The sequence below is a fragment of the Elaeis guineensis genome, chromosome 6, assembly GCF_000442705.2.
Source record: "Elaeis guineensis isolate ETL-2024a chromosome 6, EG11, whole genome shotgun sequence".
NCBI lineage: Eukaryota > Viridiplantae > Streptophyta > Magnoliopsida > Arecales > Arecaceae > Elaeis > Elaeis guineensis.
In genome coordinates, this window is record NC_025998.2 from 123,600,544 (window position 1) to 123,625,738 (window position 25,195).

The 25,195-nt window shown below is 37.3% G+C and overlaps 2 pseudogenes; one reads left to right on the plus strand and one right to left on the minus strand.

The window, feature by feature from the left end:
- Nucleotides 1–1,127: 1,127 nt before the first annotated feature.
- Nucleotides 1,128–17,431, minus strand: LOC105060133 (uncharacterized; annotated as a pseudogene).
- A 28-nt stretch (nucleotides 17,432–17,459) lies between these two features.
- LOC105060132 (superoxide dismutase [Cu-Zn]-like) lies at nucleotides 17,460–20,440 on the plus strand (annotated as a pseudogene).
- Nucleotides 20,441–25,195: the final 4,755 nt, after the last annotated feature.

Here is a 25,195-nt window from a genome sequence, read left to right on the forward strand (position 1 = left end):
TAAACTATATTAAACATAAGGTTAACAGTCCATATGATTTCTACAAAAGACTACTACAATTTAACTACTCTAATAATCTACATGAATATGGGTTGCTGCCTTCTTATCGTACTAAAATTTTAGGATTTAGGATGGTGCAGTAGTTCCCTCTCTTCACCACTTCCAAGTTCTTTAGATCCATTGTCCTCTTATACTAAAATAGCAAATGCCTTCCAATGCATAAGGACAGTGGCCTCGAAAAAATATTTCCAACTTCGACGGAGTAAAATCTCAATAATACATATAGATGGTGGCCCTAAAAATACACAATTTCATACAAACCCAAACCAAAACTAACTATAAAACTCAAGAAATTATACACATTATCAAATACAAGCAAAGTAGAAGTATGAAAATATAATAAATCCATTGTTGTTAAGCATAAATAACTTTAAACGGCAATGGAATCTCTTTCAAGTATAAATATAAGAAATTTCAAAATTTATCTTTTGAAATCAACGAATTCATTGAAAAAATCGTACCAATAAACCGATGGCTAGTAAGAATTCTGACTATTTTGAATTTCTCGATCAATGTGGAGATGAAATCAGATGATTGTCATCAATTAAGACAGCAAATGCCTTATAATGAAATTATAAAAAAGTTACGATGATTTTTTTTTCTCGAAAGCAAACTCTTTGTTTGTTGAAAAGAATTAAAGGTATTTTAGTGTCCTTTATATTGATACTATTAAAATGAAGATAGATAATTGAGATTTTTTTGTGATGCTTATAAAATTTTGAGATTTATTTAAATTTTTTTTTTTAAATCTAAATATAAATGGTTCCAACTTCAAGGGGTATTGTTGAAATTTTATTTTGACAAGAAGCTGAGTAATTGGTACCTCATATAACATGACAACATTATGGTACATAATGATATAACAACGCATCATGAGTTGTATCAGTTTTTTTACTTAAAAAACTAGAAGGGACTGAGTAATCGGTACCTCCTACTCTGGACCCATTTTACTACTCTAAACCGACAACCATCTCATTATCTAATATGACAGGATAAATTATAGAAACCTCTCTAAGGTTTAATATTTTCATTCAATAATTTGAAAAATCTAGCTTTCACCTCGAGATATAAGAGTAGTATTAAAAAGTTTTAGAATTTTAAAAAGACCAAATTATCCCTCGTACGTATAGAAAAGGAATCGATACCTTCTTGGTCCTCCGCGAACCATTTGGACCTAGCCGCCGTCAACTTGGACTTACCGTCGTCGCCCCGCCACCAATCCCGCCTCACCTGTGTTATGGCAAACCCATGCAGTCCTCTCCACCTCCAACACCGCCGACTCTCCGTCGGCCTCACAGTTGTCGCCGTTCGAGCGCTGCATCACTGTTTTGCACCATCTCCCCCTCCGGGGAACCTTCGACCCCGTCGCTCCCTCCGGCTGGTCCTCCTACGATCCTGACGCCCTCATCTTCCAGCTTGAGGCATTTTCTCAGCGACTCTTCCATATTCATCACGACTAACCAAAATACTCGATTCAAACAAGTTTTGCTACAAGACAAGCTTAGCCTTCAGCTCAGTACCCATAATGTCTGGATACTACGCTATCATAGAAGCTAATGCCTCCTTCAGAACACCAAACTCCAGTAGAGCCTCGATATTGGGTTTCACTTGGTCCTCCAAGCCAAAGCCAAGAATGTGAGGCCTTTTCTCAATCAATCTTGCCACTGCCTGCCTTGGTAGACCCAAGCTCTCAAGATATTCGATGAAAGGCTTGATCACTCTCCCAACTCGCATCCCTAGTATCTCTGGATATCGAGTGAGAACACCTCCTAGTTCTCTTCTTGCAACTCCAATTCCAATCAGATAGGCAACCGACGTGCTCATGGTGCCCTCCAATTTGAACCCGAGCAGCTCCAGGTCCCGCTTGAGGGCCCGAGGGAGGTCACCAGGCTTCAAGTCCAGATCTTGCAAGTGCTTCACGATAGGTGCAAGATCGATGATGACACTCACATGGAGGACCAGTGGGTACCTCCACAAGATGTCACGCCCTCGATCCGAAATTTTGAATCGAGGGTCATGGCAACCGTCGCATACTCGTAGAAAACTCTTTCCATAAGCATGCAAGGCATCTTATCATACTATCCTAAAACAACAGTGGAATAATTAGTCAACAATTTAAATCTAAAATATAACGACCTAAATTTTTTCTTTAATATCTCAATAAATTCAACAACGATTCAAAGGCTTTGCATCAAATTCAATAAGCCTTTCAACCTAAAATAAAAGTATGAAGATTCTGCTTCTGATCACTCTTCCATTCATATCTTGTATCATCTTAATTCCTCAACATCTGTAAAAATAATAAAAATAGGAGGTAATGAGCTAGACAGCCCAGTAAGCAATGATCACTTTTCAATAGATTTCATCAGGCATTTAAGTAAATCATTATTTATAGAAAATAAGTATACAGAGTTCATCAATTCGAAATCAATTTCAATTATGCAACATAATTCATGCCAAATTCATTTCTTTTTCGAAAATTCAAGTTTCTTTCCAAATTTCAATTTCTTTTGTTCTTCAATTTCTTTTCGTCAACCATGAGCTATGACCATATTTTTCCTGTGGCAGGGTCATAATACCGCGTATCTGCTTGCGGTAGGCTGCGAATCATCTGGCAGCCATGTCTTTTGGAACCGCTGGTCTCGCTGGCGGTTTGTCACTGGTCTCTCTGGCGACATGTCGCTGGTCTCGCTGGCGACATAAACCCTCAGGACAATCAATTGCCAACGTATATGTCCCCATTGGCGGGGTCCTTTACATAGTCAGGTTGTCAATTCATAATATTTCTTATATCATAATTCTTCATAAATCATATTTCATATTCTAATTTCGATAATAAAACATATAATCTTGTAATATCGAAATCAATCAATATAATGCATCACGAAATCAATATGTTCAATCATGCTTCATCATAACATTTCAAATAAGATATTTTCATAGCAAAATACCATTCATCCAATTCATGCATCGTTTCACAAATCATGTCAGAAAAATACATTATAATTTGCCGATAAATCTAGAAAAAGTGAAACATTACTTACCTCGAACGCACTCCAATAAATCCACATAATTCTATAAATTTTCTTTCAAAAAATTCTGTTCGTAGATCATATCGCAATATTTCATGATCAAACATCCACAATCCTATACAGAATCAATTTCAATAATTAGAAAGAATACGAATACCATATTTTAACGGTTTAGATTGGGTCCGATCATCTAATTTCATCTAATCAAAATCTAATTAAGACCTAAACGATCTAAAGTTTGACTATCAGATCAAATCGGATTCGAAGTGATAGGACCAAGGTTTCTTCATCGATTTCATAAAATCAAGTGGAGAGAGAAAATCAGAAGAGAGAGAATTCATGAGGTAGAATTCAAATTGATCAGGTGACACAATCCAACATTACGATTGATCCAATATCTCAATTGGTGAAATCAACATGATCAAATCAAATCATGGCTAGATCGGAATCATGGATGATCAAATCTAAAGATTCATGGTCTGATTAAGGTGGGTGCCAGTACGTTGTCTGACAATCATGGATCAGGGTTCTTTATTAGAATCAGATCAGACTTATTAAAAAAAATTTCTTCATTCACTAACCTTTTTTTAGAGAGAGAATCAATCAAGAGAGAGAATATTTTAGAGAGAGAAAAATTCTAGAGAGAGAAAATTCTAGAGAGAGAAAACTCATCTTGAATTCTTCAGACAATATGATTCAACAAATTCTGATCGATCAGATCAAATCATGCTAAAATTATCATGTGAATAATTCAATAAGATCATGAGAAATAAAATCTAAAAATACCTGATCTGATCAAAGTGGATGTCGGTGTATCGTCCGACGATCACAGATCAAAAATCCATTACGAGAATCATTTAAATTCATCATCATTCTTCTCAAAATTCTAAAAATCTTAGGAGAGAGAAATAATCTAGAGAGAAGATTCTAGAGAGAGAAAGTAGAGAGAGAAAGTCTAATTCTGGAGAGAGAAGATACTAGTTCAGGCTGAAGAGAGAGAGGGAAGAGAGAGAAACTCTCTTTCTCATATTTTATTATTTATATCATTATTTATTAATTAATTTAATGATTTTTCTTTTCTTTTCTTTTCTCTCTCTTTTTTTTTTTTCTTTTTCTTCACGGAAGAGAGAGGAGAAAATCCTATTTATTATTATTATATCATTGTCATTTTATTTTTCTTCTTTCTTCTTTTTTTTTTCTTTTCCTTTTTCTTTTCTTTTTCTTCTTTTTCTTTTCTTTTTCTTTTCTTTTCCTTCTTCTTCTTCTTCTTTTCTTCTTCTCCGTGGGTTCCTTTGGGCCAAAACAGGGGACCTTGAGGTCCCCTCGTTGGGTGGCCGGCCGGCGGCGCAGCCGGCGTGGGGCGGCCGTCGGCAAGAGGAGGGTGACTCGCCGATAAGAAGAGGGCCAAGATCGGTGGTCAGCGGCGACCACCGACATCGAAAATCAAAGAAAAACGAGCAAAATATAGAGGTTCTTCCGCAACAAAATCCGGCGACTCCGGTCGCCGGCGAGCGTGCACATCAGCACGGAAAGGAAGAGGGAGAAGAGAGGAAGGGGAGGAGGCTTACCTCCGTCGCCGACGAAGCTTTTCCGACGAGAAATTGGACGGCACAGGGACGGTCTTCCGCGGGATTTTTCCGGCGATTGCCGCCGTTTGAGCTTAGGATTTTCGGTGGAAAGGAGAGAGGAGGGATCTCCTCCTTAAATAGGGCCGGCGAGAACTTGTCTTCTCCCCTGTTATCTATTTTTTTTTTTCGTTTGGGCTGGCTGGGTTATCACATTCTTCTCCTCTAAAAGAAATTTCGTCCTCGAAATTTTTCTTGCTTGAGTCTTCATATTTTCTTACTTGAATCTCATCCTCAAATATTTCAATATTCTAATTTTTGATATAAATTCATTCTTAAATCATTTCATAAGAAAAAAGTCGGTACATCAAACATCAATCTAAAATAGAACCATTCATTTTCTTATTTATCAAAATCAACGTCTCAAAGATTTTCAATGTTTCAAGATTTTGAATTTATGATCTCATTTCTTATAAAAATCATGTTCAATATCTCACGACTCAAATTAAAATCAAATCTATCTCTTGTGAATAGAAAAAGGTCAATGTCTCTATTCTTGCATAAGAACTTCATTCATCATCATTCATTTATTTATTTATTTATTTATTAAAAAATATTAATCACTCTTAATTTCAATCCATCATAAGATACGAAAATATACTTTTATGAATCATTTGATGACATCCTAATCAATCAAAATTCAAAAATATTTTCTCTTATTAGTACTTTCAAAGGTTGAAGATTTATCATTTCAATCTCATTCTCGAACTTTTGATATTTTAATTCTCGATACAACTTCATTATTGAGTCATTTCATAAAGATCAATATCACCATTGTTGATTGAATCAATATCACTATTTCTAGTCATTGAAATTTTCTTACTCAAACCCTCAAACGCTTAAATATTCTAATTCTTGAAGCAGATTTTTATCATTAAGTCATTCCATAATAAAAATTAATAACTCAAAAATTGATCTAAATCAAAACTATATTTTTTTCTTATAACCAAAATCAATGTCTCTATTCTAAGTAAGTATATCAATTTTCTTTATCTAAACATTAACAACTCTTAATTCATCGATTCATTATCAAACTAAATTATAAATAACTCCAATCTATCTTTTGTAGAACAATCGTCAATATCAATAGATAACCTCAATCTTTTCTATTCAGTCAGAAAAATAAAAATGATCAAAAGAATTCAAACTTCAAATTTTATTATACTCTGGAGATAAATATTTGAGTATAATAATCTAAGATCAAAATCATCATCCGATAAACGATCTCAAATTCTTTCTAATAAATAAAAAATTATAAAATTTAATTTTAGAATAGAGAAAATTTTTTTCTAAATATTCTAAATCTAAAATCAAAAATCAAAGGTCCACTCATCCTAGAATTATGATGCTAAATATTTTTTTTGTAGCATAGTAGGTGGAAGCACTACTTTTTAAAAAAAATCACATTAGGATATCCAAAATAACTCAAATAAAATATTATTCTTTCTAATATCAATAAATTTTTTTGTATCAAACAATATCATCTATCAAAATTCTTTGACTCAAAGAATCAACATTCCTGACTTACTCAAAGTAATCCAGATTACCATGCTTCCGCTACGCACTCTGATCTAACAATCAAAATTTCTTAGGTTCACCAAAAAGTTTGATCAAATTATTTCTTTACCTTATCAATAGAAAAGATCTAAAATTTTAAATTTTAATTGAAGTCAAATATTAACTTTCGATTTTCATTCATACTTTTACTGGTGTACAATAATCTTGATTAACCCTTGAGTCCAATATCATATTTAAACCATCATATAGATTTACTATAATCAATATGAATCAAATCTTAATTCTCATATCAATTCAATTCGATAATTTTCAAACCAAAAATCTTTATAAGTCAAATCAATGAGAAAATCCTTCGATGTTCCACTAAATTTGGACATAATCTGAATATATATGAATTTCAAATCATTATTATTATTATTATTATTATTATTATTATTATTATTATTATTTAAAATTTCTATCATCAGGATCTTCAATATCTATCAAATATCCTTTCATAACAATCATACAAGCTTCAAAAATCAAATATCCATTTAATAGTAGATTCAATTAGAGATCTCGTTAACAAAAGCAAAGGAACTCCATATCAATTCCTAAATCCCAAATTTCTAAATTGTAAATTCACATGGATCCCTTGATCTAAAATAAATATAAATCAGATCTTAATCTAAAAAATATCAACCTCAACAATAATATCAGAAAATCTCTTGATCAACTTAGATACAAAATCTTTAAATTAAAATTTCATACACATCAGGTAGTCTCCAAGAGACATAATAAGATCCATTATTTAGATCTAAGGATGATGATTAAAAATTCCAGTATGATGAATATTCTACAACCTCATAATCGATTTCATCAATAAGAAATAGATTTCTTTGCAATATCCTCAAATATGCATTCATCCTAATATGCCACTTTATATATAATCCACATACCAAATTCAATTTCGATAAATATTCCAATCATGCATCATAAAAGATTTTTCTTAGTCCATCCTGGAACAACATTTTATTATCAAATCTTTATCTTGTCAATAATAGTCAACTTCTCAACTAAAAGTAATATCATAGTATTATTCTCACATCGAATTTGAACTTACGATTCACTTGAATAACCTATGATCAAATTAATAACCACAATAAAACTTTATGTCAATCTTTTTGTGATTACTTTCGATCAAGATCTAATTAATCATATCATGATCTACAGATCATCCATCATATTTCAAATTCTATATGTTATAATCTCTTGTGATCCTTTCATATATAATCCCAATGTTTAATCAAAATTTATAAATATTTCTCCCACTATAATTATCAAAGATCTACACTATAATGTCCCTGGTGTCTATCCACTTACACCCATTCTATATCTGATTCTATGTTTCATAATTCATCCACTCATGCTCTGATACAATATTAATTGTCACGCCCCCGATCCGAGATTTTGAATCGAGGGTCATGGCAACCGCCGCATACTCATAGAAAACTCTTCCCATAAGCATGCAAGGCATCTTATCATACTATCCTAAAACAACAGTGGAATAATTAGTCAACAATTTAAATCTAAAATATAACGACCTAAATTTTTTCTTTAATATCTCAATAAATTCAACAACGATTCAAAGGCTTTGCATCAAATTCAATAAGCCTTTCAACCTAAAATAAAAGTATGAAGATTCTGCTTCTGATCACTCTTCCATTCATATCTTGTATCATCTTAATTTCTCAACATCTGTAAAAATAATAAAAATAGGAGGTAATGAGCTAGACAGCCCAGTAAGCAATGATCACTTTTCAATAGATTTCATCAGGCATTTAAGTAAATCATTATTTATAGAAAATAAGTATACAGAGTTCATCAATTCGAAATCAATTTCAATTATGCAACATAATTCATGCCAAATTCATTTCTTTTTCGAAAATTCAAGTTTCTTTCCAAATTTCAATTTCTTTTGTTCTTCAATTTCTTTTCGTCAACCATGAGCTATGACCATATTTTCTCTGTGACAGGGTCATAATACCGCGTATCTGCTTGCGGTAGGCTGCGAATCATCTGGCAGCCATGTCTTTTGGAACCGCTGGTCTCGCTGGTGGTTTGTCGCTGGTCTCTCTGGCGACATATCGCTGGTCTCGCTGGCGACATAAACCCTCAGGACAATCAATTGCTAACGTATATGCCCCCATTGGCGGGGTCCTTTACATAGTCAGGTTGTCAATTCATAATGTTTCTTATATCATAATTCTTCATAAATCATATTTCATATTCTAATTTTGATAATAAAACATATAATCATGTAATATCGAAATCAATCAATATAATGCATCACGAAATCAATATGTTCAATCATGCTTCATCATAACATTTCAAATAAGATATTTTCATAGCAAAATACCATTCATCCAATTCATGCATCGTTTCACAAATCATGTCAGAAAAATACATTATAATTTACCGATAAATCTAGAAAAAGTGAAACATTACTTACTTCGAACGCACATCAATAAATCCACATAATTCTATAAATTTTCTTTCAAAAAATTCTGTTCGTAGATCATATCACAATATTTCATGATCAAACATCCACAATCCTATACAGAATCAATTTCAATGATTAGAAAGAATACGAATACCATATTTCAACGGTTTAGATTGGGTCCGATCATCTAATTTCATCTAATCAAAATCTAATTAGGATCTAAACGATCCAAAGTTTGACTATCAGATCAAATCGGATTCGAAGTGATAGGACCGAGGTTTCTTCATCGATTTCATAAAATCAAGTGGAGAGAAAAAATCAGAAGAGAGAGAATTCATGAGGTAGAATTCAAATTGATCAGGTGATACAATCCAACATTACGATTGATCCAATATCTCAATTGGTGAAATCAACATGATCAAATCAAATCATGGCTAGATCGAAATCATGGATGATCAAATCTAAAGATTCATGGTCTGATTAAGGTGGGTGCCAGTACGCTGTCTGACAATCATGGATCAGGATTCTTCATTAGAATCAGACCAGACTTATTAAAAAAAATTTCTTCATTCACTAACCTTTTTTTAGAGAGAGAATCAATCAAGAGAGAGAATATTTTAGAGAGAGAAAAATTCTAGAGAGAGAAAATTTTAGAGAGAGAAAACTCATCTTGAATTCTTCAGACAATATGATTCAACAAATTCTGATCGATCAGATCAAATCATGCTAAAATTATCATGTGAATAATTCAATAAGATCATGAGAAATAAAATCTAAAAATACCTGATCTGATCAAAGTGGATGTCGGTGTATCGTTCGACGATCACTGATCAAAAATCTATTACGAGAATCATTTAAATTCATCATCATTCTTCTCAAAATTTTAAAAATCTTAGGAGAGAGAAATAATCTAGAGAGAGGATTCTAGAGAGAAAAAGTAGAGAGAGAAAGTCTAATTCTAGAGAGAGAAAATACTAGTTCAGACTGAAGAGAGAGAGGGAAGAGAGAGAAACTCTCTTTCTCATATTTTATTATTTATATCATTATTTATTAATTAATTTAATGATTTTTCTTTTCTTTTCTCTCTCTTTTTTTTTCTTTTTCTTCACGGAAGAGAGAGGAGAAAATCCTATTTATTATTATTATATCATTATCATTTTATTTTTCTTTTTTTTTTTTCTTTTCCTTTTTCTTTTCTTTTTCTTCTTTTTCTTTTCTTTTTCTTTTCTTTTCCTTCTTCTTCTTCTTCTTTTCTCCTTCTCCGTGGGTTCCTTTGGGCCAAAACAGGGGACCTTGAGGTCCCCTCGTTGGGTGGCCAGCCGGCATGGGGCGGCCGTCGACAAGAGGAGGGTGACTCACCGATAAGAAGAGGGCCAAGATCGGTGGTCGGCGGCGACCACCGGCGTCGGAAATCAAAGAAAAACGAGCAAAATATAGAGGTTCTTTCGCAACAAATTCCGACGACTCCGGTCGCCGGCGAGCGTGCACATTGGCACGGGAAGGAAGAGGGAGAAGAGAGGAAGGGGAGGAGGCTTACCTCCGTCGCCGGCGAAGCTTTTCCGGCAAGAAATTGGACGGCACAGGGACGGTCTTCCGCGGGATTTTTCCGGCGATTGCCACCGTTTGAGCTTAGGATTTTTGGTGGAAAGGAGAGAGGAGGGATCTCCTCCTTAAATAGGGCCAGAGAGAACTTGTTTCCGACTCTGATTGGGAGTCGACGAGAGGAGGAAGAAGACTCCCTTCGGGAGTCTTCTCCCCTGTTATCTGTTTTTTTTTTTTTTTTCATTTGGGCTGGCTGAGTTATCACACAAGAACTCCATGATGTTGGCCTTGCGGACACCCAGCTTCTCGAGGCAATTGAGAATGGGAATCATGTTCTTCTTGATGCTGCAAGCAAGGACAAGGGGGTAATTGTTGATGTCTTCCATGGTGAGGCCGAGGGAGTGGATGAAGTCGATGCGCTCCCGCATGATGTCGACGGTGATGGGGAGATCGAGGCCATCGAGCTCGTTCGAGATGACACTGAGCCCGCGGAGTAACTCATAGAGGTTGGCGCGGTTGGTAGCATGCTCGTTCCTTATAGCAGGTTGGGCCGAATATAGAGGGAAGAGGAAGGGCTGGCAGCGGCGCTGCAGGTGGAAGGGGCACAGGGTGTCGAGGAGGCGGAGGAAGTGAGATTCATTTTTTTTATTCTTTGTTCAAGGCCGTTTCAGTTATTCCAAAAATTTATTACGACGTGGCAGTCATATCTAAATTAATATTAACAGACTCTCTAATGGCATAGATTAAAATATAGAATTGAATAAAATATAAAAAATATTTATATAGATTTTATAAATTATTAGATATGACTATAATTTTAATTTAATTTTAAAAAAATATATAATTTATCTAATATAAATAACATTTATAACGTAAAATTATAGTTTACGGTAAAAAGCAAGCTTTTTCTCCACATTTATATCTCTTATATCATCCATGCATATGTAATGTGATTAAAAGGGCACAAATTTAATCCTGCCTGTAGAATTCGTTTGCAAACCTTGATAATTAGCAAACCTTGCTGCATGTCAGAGCTTGTGATGACTCAAGTGCATAATTAGCACCATCAACATATTCTCTACTTCCTATCAAAAAAGACTTTCATTTTTTGCCAATAAGATCCTACAACTTTTACCCCACATTTAATTGAGATCATGAAAGAGAGGATGGATAAGATTGAAAAGATGAATGACCCTATTTATCATTTGGTTCAAAAAATTTTAACAAAAATGGATGAAAATGAGATATTGTCAATCCTCCTTGACTTATCAATTTGCATTCTTCTAATTTGAGAGTATGCAAGGAATGATGAATGCAACATATGAGAGGTGTATTTCTATGTTGACAAAATATCTTTCATTAATTTTTTGATAAAATTATAAAATTTTTTACTTTTCGTTCACTTTATTTATTTTTTTATTTTATCTATACTCTTAATCCTATATTATTAAATTTTATCATTGATTATTTCAATTTTAGTACATAATTTTTATAATTATAAGTAAATAATTAGAATTATCTTCTATTTTTTTATTTATATTTACTATTTTTAATTAAATTTTTGTATAGAATTAATTAAATATCTAAATTAAATTATAAGATAATTATTTATTTATAATTAATATACATGAGTTAATTAATTCATATATAATTGATTAATAAAATTATTTATTTAACTAAACTATATTAAAACCAAATATTTATTTGATTTTTATATAATTATAAATTGTTAGGATTGTAAGTTTATATATTGTGCTACTTATATTGATAATAATAATATTTTTTTCTCAAAAGATGGTTTCATGAAAATATTACATAAATATCATTCATCCCTCCTATATTCCTCCTATACCAAATAGAAAGAAAAATCATTTTAAACTATCCTTTCATACTTCACCAAATATTTGAAATAGATGGATCCATCCATCCTAGAGATAAAAATGGATCAAAAAATATCCATCTAGATCTGTTTTCATATCCAAATTCATTTAGATATGAACAAAAATTTGAGCATCTCACTTATATCCATATTTATATCTATATTCGTCAAAAAAGAAGATATAAATATAGATAGATAATTATTTGATCCATATACAAATATCTAATTCTATCCATAACTCTATTTGATTCGATATGGCACTTATAGCTTTTAAGAAAAATATACAACCATATTAATATGTTGTTAAATTGATTTATGATTCATTTAGTAATATTTTTGATTTAGTATCCAACTTATATCTATATTTATATCCATACTTCCACTATCTGATTTATATCCGTATCCATTTAAAAATAAATATGAATATAATTTTTTAATTAGACTAGTATTTATATCCATATTTATTGTTGTCAGATAAAATAAATATAGATATACTGATATTTGATTCGTATGCCATCTAGTTTCAGCCATAATCTATTTTCTCTCTATCCATCCTTCTTCTTCTATCCATCCTTCATATCAAACTGTTGGGTGGATGTCTGGCCAAGACACTACCTCCCAAGACCCTTTCAGTACCACGCGATGCAGCAGGAAGAAAGAAGAAACAAAACAAAAGGAAAAACAATCAAAATACGTGGATCAGCCACAAAAGGACTCGCCTCCACGGGGCATGCAAACTTCACTATGAAAAGAAAATTTTACAAAAGGAGACCTCACCCTCAACCCTTGTACACCCAATTCTCTCTCACTTAAAGTTTCCCTCACAAAAGCTCTCTCTCTCTTGGAGACCCCCCTGAACCCCTGAAGAGCCTGGCGACCGCTGTCCAGGAGCCTCCTGCTCCTTCTCTCACAGCACACCCGTGCCTCTCTCTCTTGGTTCGTACGGCTCCGTACGATGAAAACCCGAGCCCCTCAACCTCTTCTGTTCGTTCTCAGGCTTTTTAAAGCCTTAAACATAGGTTAGAGAGTGATTAGGAATCCTAAACATAGCCAAAAAATCTCCTGACCGTCGGATCAAGATCGGGAGCGTCCTCGACCCTTAGATCGTGCTCCGGTTCACGAAATAGGGCCGTGGACCGCGAGAAACGCGTGGGAAACGCCCACGCGGTCCACAGGCCGCGCCGTGGACCACCCGGTCCACGGTGGACCGGGGCAAGGGCCAGCAGGCCCGCTGGCCTGGGCCGGCCCGCGCGCGTCCCGTGCGCCGCCGCCTGCGCCTGGGCCTGGGTCGCGCGTCCCGTGCGCCGCCGCCTGCGGCCGCGCCGCCGCCGGTCGCCGGCGGTCCTCCACCGCCTCGATTTTCGTGCCATCTTCGAAAGCTCGTATCTTCTCCATCCGAGCTCCGATTCAGGTGATCTTGGTCTCGTTGGACTCCGTTTTTCGCTGCGAACCTCGCTGTGGGCTCAATGTGGACTGAATCTCGAGGTGTCAAATCCTAACAATCTCCACCTCGACTCGATATTCGGCTTCCTCCAAACTCCGAGAGCTTCTGGATCTCCTCGCCCCCATGCCCTGGGGCAATCGCCTGCTGATCATGGATGGGCAAACATGGGAGTCGAGCCAGGCTGCTCGATCCCATCTCCGTCGTATGCTGTGCTCCTCCTGACCTGAGACCTGCTCGGGGCATCATCCTGCGGCAATAGGAATCTTACCTTGCGACGTCGCCTCTCGTCCTCCCGAGTCTCCTGTCTCGTGCCCGATCCGCCTCCTGGAGCTCCACCTCGCTCTGGGCTCCACCTGGCTCCCGATGCTCCACCTCGCACTGGGCTCCCTGCCAGGTAATAATGTCCTCTGCTCCCCTTCTTCCCCTCCAGCACAATCCTATCGCCGCGTAGCACCCTCAGGATTCCTCCACCAGCTACCGTCCTGTAGCCTCTCGAATCCAGTCTGCTAAGTGAGATAAGATTTCGCCTGAAATTGGGTATGTATCGGACCTCCCCCAATCTCCTCACTACACCGTCATGTGTCCTCCAGCTGACCGTCCCAATGCCTCTGATCGCACAGCTCGATCCATTCGGCAGATATACAGTGCTCTCACTGTTCTCCAGGGAGTCAAACTGCTCCTCTCTGCAACACACATGATAGGGGCATGCAGAATCTAATATCCACTGCTGGGAAGAAGTAGATACCTCGTCAGATATCTCTAGGACATCTCCATCTGAATCGCTGCCGGCCGTCGCTACAGCAGCCACCGTCCGATTTTTCAGTTGAGGGCAATCTCTGGCTAGATGCCCCAACTCTTCACACCGGTAACACCTGGTTTTGCTCAAGTCCCTCCTGGACTTAGATCGCCCTCGATGCGATCTCCTGTCGCTCCGTCTACCGCCTCCTGCACCTCCAGAAGCCACCAAAGCTGAGCTACCGCCACCTGAGCTCGAAGCTGGGTTCTCCCTCCTGAGAACCTCGTTCTGGAGTATCGCCGTGGTGACCTCGTCCATCTTGATAGTGCTCTTCCCCACTAGAAGAGCAGTCACCAAGGACTCGTACGAAGAAGGAAGCGATGCCAGCAAAACCAGCGCCCTGGTCTTCTCCTCAACGTTCTCGCCAACGCTGAGAAGGTCGGTGAGGATCTTCTGGAAGTGGCTCAAATGCTCCTGCACGCTTTGTCCCTCAGTCATCCGCAGTTGGTAAAACTGCCTCCAGAGGAAAAGAGTGTTGGTGAGAGACTTCGTCATGTACAACTCCTCGAGCTTCGACCACAGCACCGTCGGGGAAGTCTCGCTTAGCACATGGATCACCACCTCATCCGCCAGGTACATGCGGATGGTACTCACCGCCTGCATCTGTAGCCGTTTCCAATCCTGCACCTCCATGGTGGTCGGTTTCTCATCGCACAAGAGAGCATCGATCAACCCCTGTTGGATGAGCACGTCCTTCACCCTTGCCTGCCACAAGGAGAAATTGCTCTTACCATCAAACTTGTTGATCTCCATCCTGATTGTTCCTGTTTTCTCCATCTTCAGTCTTGCTCACCACCACTGCAATCTGCGTCCTTGTACCGCCTTGCTCTGATACCACTTGTTGGGTGGATGTCTGGCCAAGACACCACCTCCCAAGACCCTTTCAGTACCACGCGATGCAGCAGGAAGAAAGAATAAAACAAAACAAAAGGAAAAACAATCAAAATACGTGGATCAGCCACAAAAGGGCTCGCCTCCACGGGACATGCAAACTTCACTATGAAAAGAAAATTTTACAAGAGGAGACCTCACCCTCAACCCTTGTACACCCAATTCTCTCTCACTTAAAGTTTCCCTCACAAAAGCTCTCTCTCTCTTGGAGACCACCCTGAACCCCTGAAGAGCCTGGCGACCGCTGTCCAGGAGCCTCCTGCTCCTTCTCTCACAGCACACCCGTGCCTCTCTCTCTTGGTTCGTACGGCTCCGTACGATGAAAACCCGAGCCCCTGAACCTCTTCTGTTCGTTCTCAGGCTTTTTAAAGCCTTAAACATAGGTTAGAGAGTGATTAGGAATCCTAAACATAGCAAAAAAACCCTCCTGACCGTCGGATCAAGACCGGGAGCGTCCTCGACCCTTAGATCGCGCTCCGGTTCACGAAATAGGGCCGTGGACCACGAGAAACGCGTGGGAAACGCCCATGCGGTCCACAGGCCGCACCGTGGACCACCCGGTCCACGGTGGATCGGGGCAAGGGCCAGCAGGCCCGCTGGCCTGGGCCGGCCCGCGTGCGCGGGCCTGGGCCGCGCCTGCGCGCCGCCCGCGCGTGCCTGGGCCGCGCGCCTGGGCTGCGCGCGCCTGGGCCGCGCGCCAGCCTGGGCCGCGCGCCCGCCTGGGCCGCGGGGCCCCCCCGCACGCGGGCCTGGGTCGCGCGTCCCGTGCGCCGCCGCCTGCGGCCGCGCCGCCGCCGGTCGCCGGCGGTCCTCCGCCGCCTCAATTTTCGTGCCATCTTCGAAAGCTCGTATCTTCTCCATCCGAGCTCCGATTCAGGTGATCTTGGTCTCGTTGGACTCCGTTTTTCGCCGCGAACCTTGCTGTGGGCTCAATGTGGGCTGAATCTCGAGGCGTCAAATCCTAACACAAACAGAGGGTTAGATGATTGTGACTCCTATCACTGGTTCTAAATGTAGAAATTAAATCCAAAAAATTATTGATGACCCACAGTTGGTGTCATCAATATGATCTTTGACTTTGCAGGTGGTAGGGGCATAGAGGATCGAGCAGAGGAGGCGAATAGGCATTGTACAAGAGATATTATTTCTTTCTCTGATGATAATCTCTTAGGAGTTTAGACTCCTTATGATGATGCTATCATCATATCAATGATGATAGCAAATTACAATATAAAAAAAAAATTTAATCAATAATAGAAGCTCTACTGATGTGTTATTTTATGATGCCTTCCAAAGAATAAAATTACGTACTGACTGACTTAAACAAGTTAATACACTTTTGGTCGGATTCTTTTGGGACTCGATGGCTGTAGAAGGAGAAATAATCTTGCCCATGATTGTCGGATAGGAGCCTCGAAGACTATGCAACTTACCTTCCTGGTCGCTTAGGTGCCCTCCGCTTATGCGATCCTCGGAAGGGTCGGATTGAATACCTTGCGAGCTATAGTCTCTACATACCACGTACTCAAGAGATTCTCAACATTATAAGAAAAATGAGCTTTAGCAACGGTCATTAGCGATGGCAATTTTGCCATTGCTAATAATCTTTTTTACTGACAACCAATGGCGACCAAAAGATAAGCCGTCGCAAAAAAAAAAATATCAGCAATGAAAATTTTGATTTTTAGTGACAGCTAATGACGTCACTAATAAATAGTAATTTTATTTTTTTCAATTTAATAATAAGATTATTAACGATAAAAATATCTTATTAGCGACGGCTTAAGTCGTCGCTAATATCCTTAAATTTTCCACCATTGATTCCCCCCACCTCTCAATTTTTGGCTTCTCCACTGTTTTGAGGATCCCCACGTGCCCTTGTTTTCCCCCACCCCCTCTCAATTTTTGAATTGGCTCCCCCACCGGCGACTGACTGAGCCTCCCCCCATCCTCTCGTTCCCCCTTACTCCCCTCCCCGACCCTCGATTTTCATCACCCCCACTGACGATCGACCCCCCCTCTCCCCCTCTGCCGATTCTCCAGCTCATGTGTGCCACTATCCCCGCCGGCTTCCCTATGCAGCTTCCCCATTGTCGCCATTCGCCATTGCCATCCCCATTCCCACACCATTGTTCCTGTGCCGCCGGCGTTCCTACGCCCATGTACTCATTCTTTTGGTGAGTATTAGTGATGGCGGCGGCGGCGACAGCAATGGTGGCAGAGTCATCGCTAAAATTTTTTTTATTATAATATATTAATTAATTTTAATTAGATAATTAATTAATTAATTAATTAGATATTAATTTAATTAATTAAGTATTTTATTTAACTATGATTAGGGCAGGAATTGGATCCGAGCTGGCTCGATGTGCTTTGTATTATTTATATAATTAATTCATAAATCTATTTATTTTTATTTTTAAAGATTATAGATCATATCTTCTAGAGGTCAGAGCCATCACAATCGAAGAAAGAGCTCTTATGCAGCCAGCTTGCATGATTCTACACCACACATACTATACGATAAATTTTAATACTTTAGATATTCTCTTTTATATTGTTTCATTATTTATTATCTAATATAATATTCTTTATGATGTTTTGATACCTCCAGTTCGGACGACGTGGGATCATCAGTGACCCCACAATCACGTGGAGCAGCACCCGACTCTCAGAGTCAGTAGCATGGCAGAGGATCTATCCGGCTCACGGTACCTCTGACTCGATCAGAGGATAGAGAGCTCGTCTACATTCAGAGTCGCTCGTAAGTACTTTATCTTCACTGAATATGTTTAAAATTTAGTCATTTTATAGTCTAACATTTATTGTTCAAAATCAATTTTGTAGCACATTTAGAGAGCTTGGGATGTCTCGTGTGATTATCGACATCATCCGACGATTGATGATAAGGTAGGTAAACGAGTTCTTCAGTTGACCGTCGGAGGCTTGTGATGCAGCCTAAGAGATATTTCTAGTAAGTCAAAAATATTTAATTTTTAAATTCATGATAGGTTTATATTTTATTTATTAATATATATTTATTTTTACTTACAGGAGTACTATTGATTTTAAACTCCTCAAGATGAGAAGGCTGGCCGTCGGACCTTTGAGGAGATGGCCACGCGTAGGCTCTGGGATGGGCTGTACAGCCTTAGGTAGTCTGTCATAGAGCACTTCAATTTTGGATCACCATCGGACTGAAAGTCTTGCACAGATCACTGGATACAGATGGACATATAGGAGGCCCTCTGTGATCGATGGAGCATTAAGGAGTACTCTGGTAGGTGCAGTTTGGATTTTACATGCAGTATAGATTTTAAGATCACCACCGTACAAATGATTAAAGTCGTAGCAAAGATCATTTACTTAAAAAATTATCTTAATCGGATTCCGTTTAGCCTTTTGATCACTCATTATCATTTAACGATTGAAATCATCTTATGCTAAATTGATCATGATAATGATGTTCGATTGAGATAAAATTTTGATAGTATACTATAAATATTATCAAGATCATCGTTGTAAATTTTTGAATCCATGGATGGTATCTATCTATCAGATCATTATACGGTCGTTTGTGACCGTCAAAATTAAATTTTATTGATCGACATAGCTAAGACTATCGAATCGAGATGATCTTTTGTGATGATACTCTAACGATAATTATTTAGATAATTAACAGTAAAAATGAACTTTAAATTTTAAAATTATATCATATTCAAAAAAAAATAGCGATGAATTTTTTATTAATTTGACCTATGATTATTAGCGATAGATTTTTTTATTATTAGCGACGGCTTTTAGTCGTTGCTACTAACTTTTCCTCTTCCCACCTATTATCTTTCCCATGCGCCCTCATTTTTCCCCACCCCCTTCCCCATGCACCCTGGTTTTCCCCCACCCCATTTTTTCGCGCACGTATTATCTTTTCCAAGCTCTCCCCTTGCCGTCGATCGCCTCCTCCTTCTCCCCCACCGCCTCCCCCTGTCGGATCAAGCCGTCGACTGCCTCCCCCTTCTCCCCTCATCACTCTCCTTATCGGATCGGCCCCCTGCCACCTCCCCTTGTCGGATCGGACCCCCCACCACCTCCTCTCATCGCTTCCCTTGCCAGATCGAGCCCCCACTGCCTCTTCTTGCCGGATCGACCTCCCGATCGCCTCCCACCTTCTTGAGCCTCCAGCCACCTCCCGCCTCCCCGAGCCCTTAGGTGCGAGCCCCCGACTGCCTCTCCGAGCCCCCAGCCGCCTCCCACCTCTCCGAGCCCCCAGCTGTGATCCCCTAGCAACCTCCCACCTCCTCAAGCACTCGACTGCCTCCTTGAGCCCTCGGTCGCCTCTTGTCTCTCCGAGCCCCCAACCCCCTCTTGCCTCCCCAAGCCCCCAGCTGCGAGACCCCGGCCACCTCCAGTAGCCTCCCACCTCCTCGAGCCCCCGATCGTCTCCTGTTTTCTTGAGTCTCGGTTATAATCCTACTAAGGTAATTGTAAATATCTTTGGGCTCAAGGGCTTCATGGATTTCATGTTCACGCTCGTGGTGACACCACCAATTGTTGCATGTCTCCTGGTAGTGAGCTTTTGTTTTGAGATTCAATATTATCTGTGATTGAAGTGTTTGATTTGTGGGTTATTCTAATATTCTTTTCAAATGCAGGACCACATTTTAATCCTACCAAGAAAGAAGACACCTAAAGATGAGAATCGCCATGCTGGTGATCTTGAAAATGTGATTGCTGTTGAAGATGGTAAGATCTATTTGTCGTGGTTACTTTATGATGCTGCATTGTTGTTTCCATAACATTTAAAAATGACAACTTGGTATTAGAAGTAGTGTTTTACTTATGCTTGAGTAGGTTTACTGAAGCATTATGCATAGCTGGTTACTGGAATACTAGATATTTATGTGGTTTTGGTTTGATGTTTCAGGGTCTATTAATTTTAGCATTGTTGACAAGCAAGTTATTTACTTTTTCCTTATGTTTAATATATTTTTAATGAGATATTATTCTTTCTACCTTTTAAACTCTTTTATGTTTATTCTCTTTTGCAGATTCCTCTCAATGGACCAAATTCTATTATTGGAAGGGTTGTTGTTGTCCATGCCGATCCGGATGACCTCAAAAAGGATAAACTTTACTCCTCAGATATTCATGTTAACTTCATATTTCATTAATTTTAGGCATTAATATTGAATAAAATGGAACAATTAGTTATGATGTATTGAGCATCAATTTATGTATATATATATATATATATATATCTGTTAATACTAACATGTAATCATTTGCTTGTTTCTCTTTGACATGTTGAAACTATGTTAGAATTTTTATAATCACCTTAATCGGTTTATGTCACTCAGTATCATTTTATTATCTTGATTGCATGCCTAACATAATTTTTTTAGTATATTTTTTTTGTACCTGATTTTTAGATTTTAATTTTTTAAGATGCTCACTCATGGAGATGCTACATCCATATGCTACCTATTTTTTTTATATGTACGTAATTTTTAAACTTATGAAGTAGATTTATAAAATTATATAATTTATATTTTTAATATAGTATAATTAATTTTTTATTTATAATTATGTTAAATAATTATTATTTTATTTATAATAAATTTTAAAAAATAGTTATAAAATAAATTTTAAAATATTTAATTATAAATTTTTTTAAAAAAATAAAAACTATTAGCAATGGTATTACCATCATTAATAGTTTTTTTTAATTTTAATTAAAAAATAAAAAATTATTAGCGATGGTATTAACAACGGTCAAGCCATCACTAATAATTTTTTTAAAATTTTAATTAAAAAATTAAAAAATTATTAGCGATGGCACTGTCGTCGCTAATGCCGTCGCTAATTGTCATTATTAGTGATGGCAATTTTGCCATCGCTAATAATGGTAATTAGCAACGAGGATATTTTCGTCAGATTTTTAGCGATGGCAAACTGATTATTAGTGACGTAATTAACCATTGCTAATAGTTAGTTTTTTTGTAGTGTATCATGTGTATTGTCATCTATAGTTACTCTCCCATCATCAAGACTCTTCAGAAAAGTATCTGAGCATAAGTCTACAGGGCTGCTTGGGGTCGATTTTAGCTTGTTAAAGTCTTGAAGTCATCGATCATCTGATCCTCTAAGAAAATAACATTATAGCTGCGCATGATCTTCTGCTCTACAAGATCCCATAATCGATAGCCAAACTCCCTGTCCTCACTATAGTCCAGAAATATGCACTGCTAGCTTTATCTTGGCATCTAATTTGGATCTCTCATCTCTAGAAATATGTACGAATATCTTATGTCTCAAAACTTTCAAATAATCATAAGAAATATTTTTCTCCAACCATACTCTTTGTGTTGTATCACCCTCAAGAGTATAGGAAGGAGAAAGATTAATGATGTGCACTATAGTCATCAATACCTCTCTCCAAAATATCTTTGGTAGTTTGACATGAGAAAGCATGCTCCTGATCCTCTCACAGATCATCATGTTCATCCTCTCAGCAACTCCATTCTGCTGTGGCATCTTAGGTACCATCTTCTTCAATTTTATGCCATTTTATTGATAGTTTTTCTTGAAAGGACCTCTGTATTCACCTCCATTGTTCGTCCGTATGCACTTCAATAATCAGCAATTTTTTTTAAAGTGACTCTGTTTGCCACAGTTGTAATTCTTGCTACTTTGGGACTTACATTCCCCCATGATTTAGCATGGCCATCATTCGAGTTAGATTGGAAGTCCCTATTCTTGTTTCTTCCTTTTCTTTCCGTGACAAGGACCTCATTATGGCTCGAGATCCTTTACTCCTTCGTTCTGACTTTCTCATTAAGCATACAGTCTTTCACCATTGCCAAATCTATCGACCCCTCAAATGAAGAATTGCTTAGAGACACCACCAGAGTCTCTCAATTATCGGGCAAGAAACTCAACAACAGTAGGGTCTGAAGCTCCTCATCTAATGTCATCTTCATTGTGGTGAGCTGGTTCACTACATTTTAAAAATTGCTTAGATGCTCCACCACAAAAGTCTACTCCATATATTTTATATTCATCAGTTTGCGAATTAGAAATACCTTGTTCTATGCTATCTTTCTCTTATACAGGCTTTTCAATTTTAACTAGAGTCTATGGACGTTAACCTCCATTGAAATATGATGGAAGATACTATCATCAATCCACTACTGGATGAGCCCAATGGCTTTGTGATTCAGTTTCTCTCATTCTTTATCAACATCTTATCGGGCTGAGTAATAACTCCCTCGATTGGATCGTGAAGATCTTTGCAGCAAAGGAGGTCTTCCACGCAAGGTTTCCAAATCGAATAGTTGGTTGACGTCAGCTTGATCATGATGCCGATCGAATATTGGTCCTCCATCTGTTAGCATCTCAACTATTTTTTTAGTATTCTAGATTTGGGGAATCGGCTCTAATATCACTTGTTGGGTTTGTGAGTACTAAAAATAATAGATAAAATGAAAGCAAAAATATCATGCTAACGACAAACACAGAGAAATCATATTTACCACAAGAACATCAGAATTTTTTCGTAGTTCGACCGAAATCTATGTCCACATAGGGACCAGAGAAAGAAGGAGCTTTTACTATAATAATAGGTACAAAAAATTTCTCTGACACCACATCTGAAACACCACTTCTAATATAAAAAAAAAAAAAGAAATTTAAAAATTAAACAAACCTCCAGAAGAGCCCTTCTCAATGGAATAACTATAATCCAAGATTGAACGAACTCCTTCAGTCGACGTTCTCCAATCTTCTTTTTTTGAATGAATCACTCTCCAAACCTCACTTCTTCTCTCTCCCTCTCTCTTTTTGGTGGCTCATGATGTCTCTCTTTTTTTTTTTTTTTTTTTTTCACATCTTCGTTCACCATCTCACATCCATAGGGCCCTTCTTTTTATAGGCAAAAGGAAAGAGTTCGTCTCAAACTCCCTTTCCACACATCACAGGTTTTTCCACATCATCGAATGATTCCCGCGCATGCCACCTTGATGCCTTCAATGCTCAACCTTCTTTCTTTTGTTTTGTTTAAGCAATGGGTCCCATTAAGGAGGGACCATACCAACAATTATAAGATATCTATGGAGTGCAAAGGATTAGGTCCTAAATAGATGAAACTTGATATATGGGAGAAGCTTACTGGTAACTGTTGGGCCAAGAAAAAATGACTAGAGAAGTTTAAAGTAGAGAATGCTAATCAGATGACGGAGAAGGAGGAATCTATTATGAAACATTCATATGGTTCGATATCCATCATGACACATAAGAAAAGGTTGGTGAGTTAATTAGTTATAAACATAATTTTAATTATTTTAAGTACTTGATCTTAAATCTTTTTATTATTCTATCATGTGTTGTTGAGTATAGATACAAAAGTATGGGAGAGAACCGAATCACATGAAGTCATTCAACTACACTCATACACTGAAAGGGAAGTCAGAATATATCGATACTAAGTCAAACAAAGTTGCTGTGAGACTTGAATTTATTTTATTTAAATATGCTACTTACTACTTAAAAATTTATATATTTATTATATTTGTAGAAGTCTTATACATTGACCATTTCAGTCAAGTATGATGATGCCCCCAATAAGGATCGATTATATGATTTTAGATCCATGGTGAAAGCAACGTCAATATTTTGAAGTTCTTCCATATCCTACTTCTGCAAGCAGCCAGACAGCTCATTTCAGCCTAATTGGATACAGGAGAAATTAGAGGATATGCTCAACAAACAAGTAGAAGAGTGCTTGCAAACAAAGACCGTCAAGATAAGAGGTATGAATTATAGCTCGGATAATGATCTAGATTCCTCACTTGTTTTAAACTTGGGCACATTCAAGGGGCATAGAGGCATCAGCTTTAGGCCTATTTTCACCTCTCCTCATTATAGCAACGATCCTTCAACTCCCGATTGATTACATATTTGATATTTTGGATTGAATATTTATATATATAATGCACTTTTACAAGTATATGAAGAACATTTTATTGTATGAGACTTGACATATTTTAATATATTTGATGGTAAACTTTAGATCTTCAATACCTAATTGGTTGAATATTGACAGGTAAATCTAGATATTCTGTTTTGTCAAATTTAATATTCATTTCAGGTTTATAAAATTTTGATAGATTTTTAATAGATTTTCATCTATAAATTTTATGATGAATTATCTGTTAGTGAATGGAAAGAATGTTAAGAAGAAAAATGATAGATTTTTTATAGATATTCTATCAAAAATTTTTCTAGTAAAATATCTGTGCGATATCGTAAAAAATTTTTGGACAGATAGTTTATCACAAAAATTTCTGATGCACTATATGTCAAAAATTTTTATCATAATTATATTTTTTGACAAAAAATTAATATTTATTGAAGAATATGAAAAATATATTTTTGATGGATTATCCATCACAAATCTGTCAAAATATTTTCTGACGGATACGATCTGTCAAAAAAAATTACTGACATCATTTTATCTGACGGATGAGAAGCTATTAGAAATATGTTTTTTAACAAATTTTATGAATTTTTCTGACTAAATTGTCCTTCAGTGAAGCCCTCATTTCTGGCAGTGCAGGATTCTTTTTTGGAATGGAGATTTAATCTATTGTAGATGCATCTTGGTTTTAGTATATCAAAGATGCTTGAAATTAGATTTAATGAAGGTTGAGTTGTCTCTCTTTTTGATCTAATTTCCCTCTTTGGTGTCCACCTTATCTTGTCTTGGCTTTCTTAATCACATATATTAGATGCATCAATAATATTGTAAGAACTTGAATTAAACAAAGATTGATGCAGTCGTTTATTTAATTTTGTTCATGCTTTTGGTATGTCCTTTATTTTTCTTTTCATATTTATTCACTTTGGCAAATTGAATTTCCTTCTGCTAA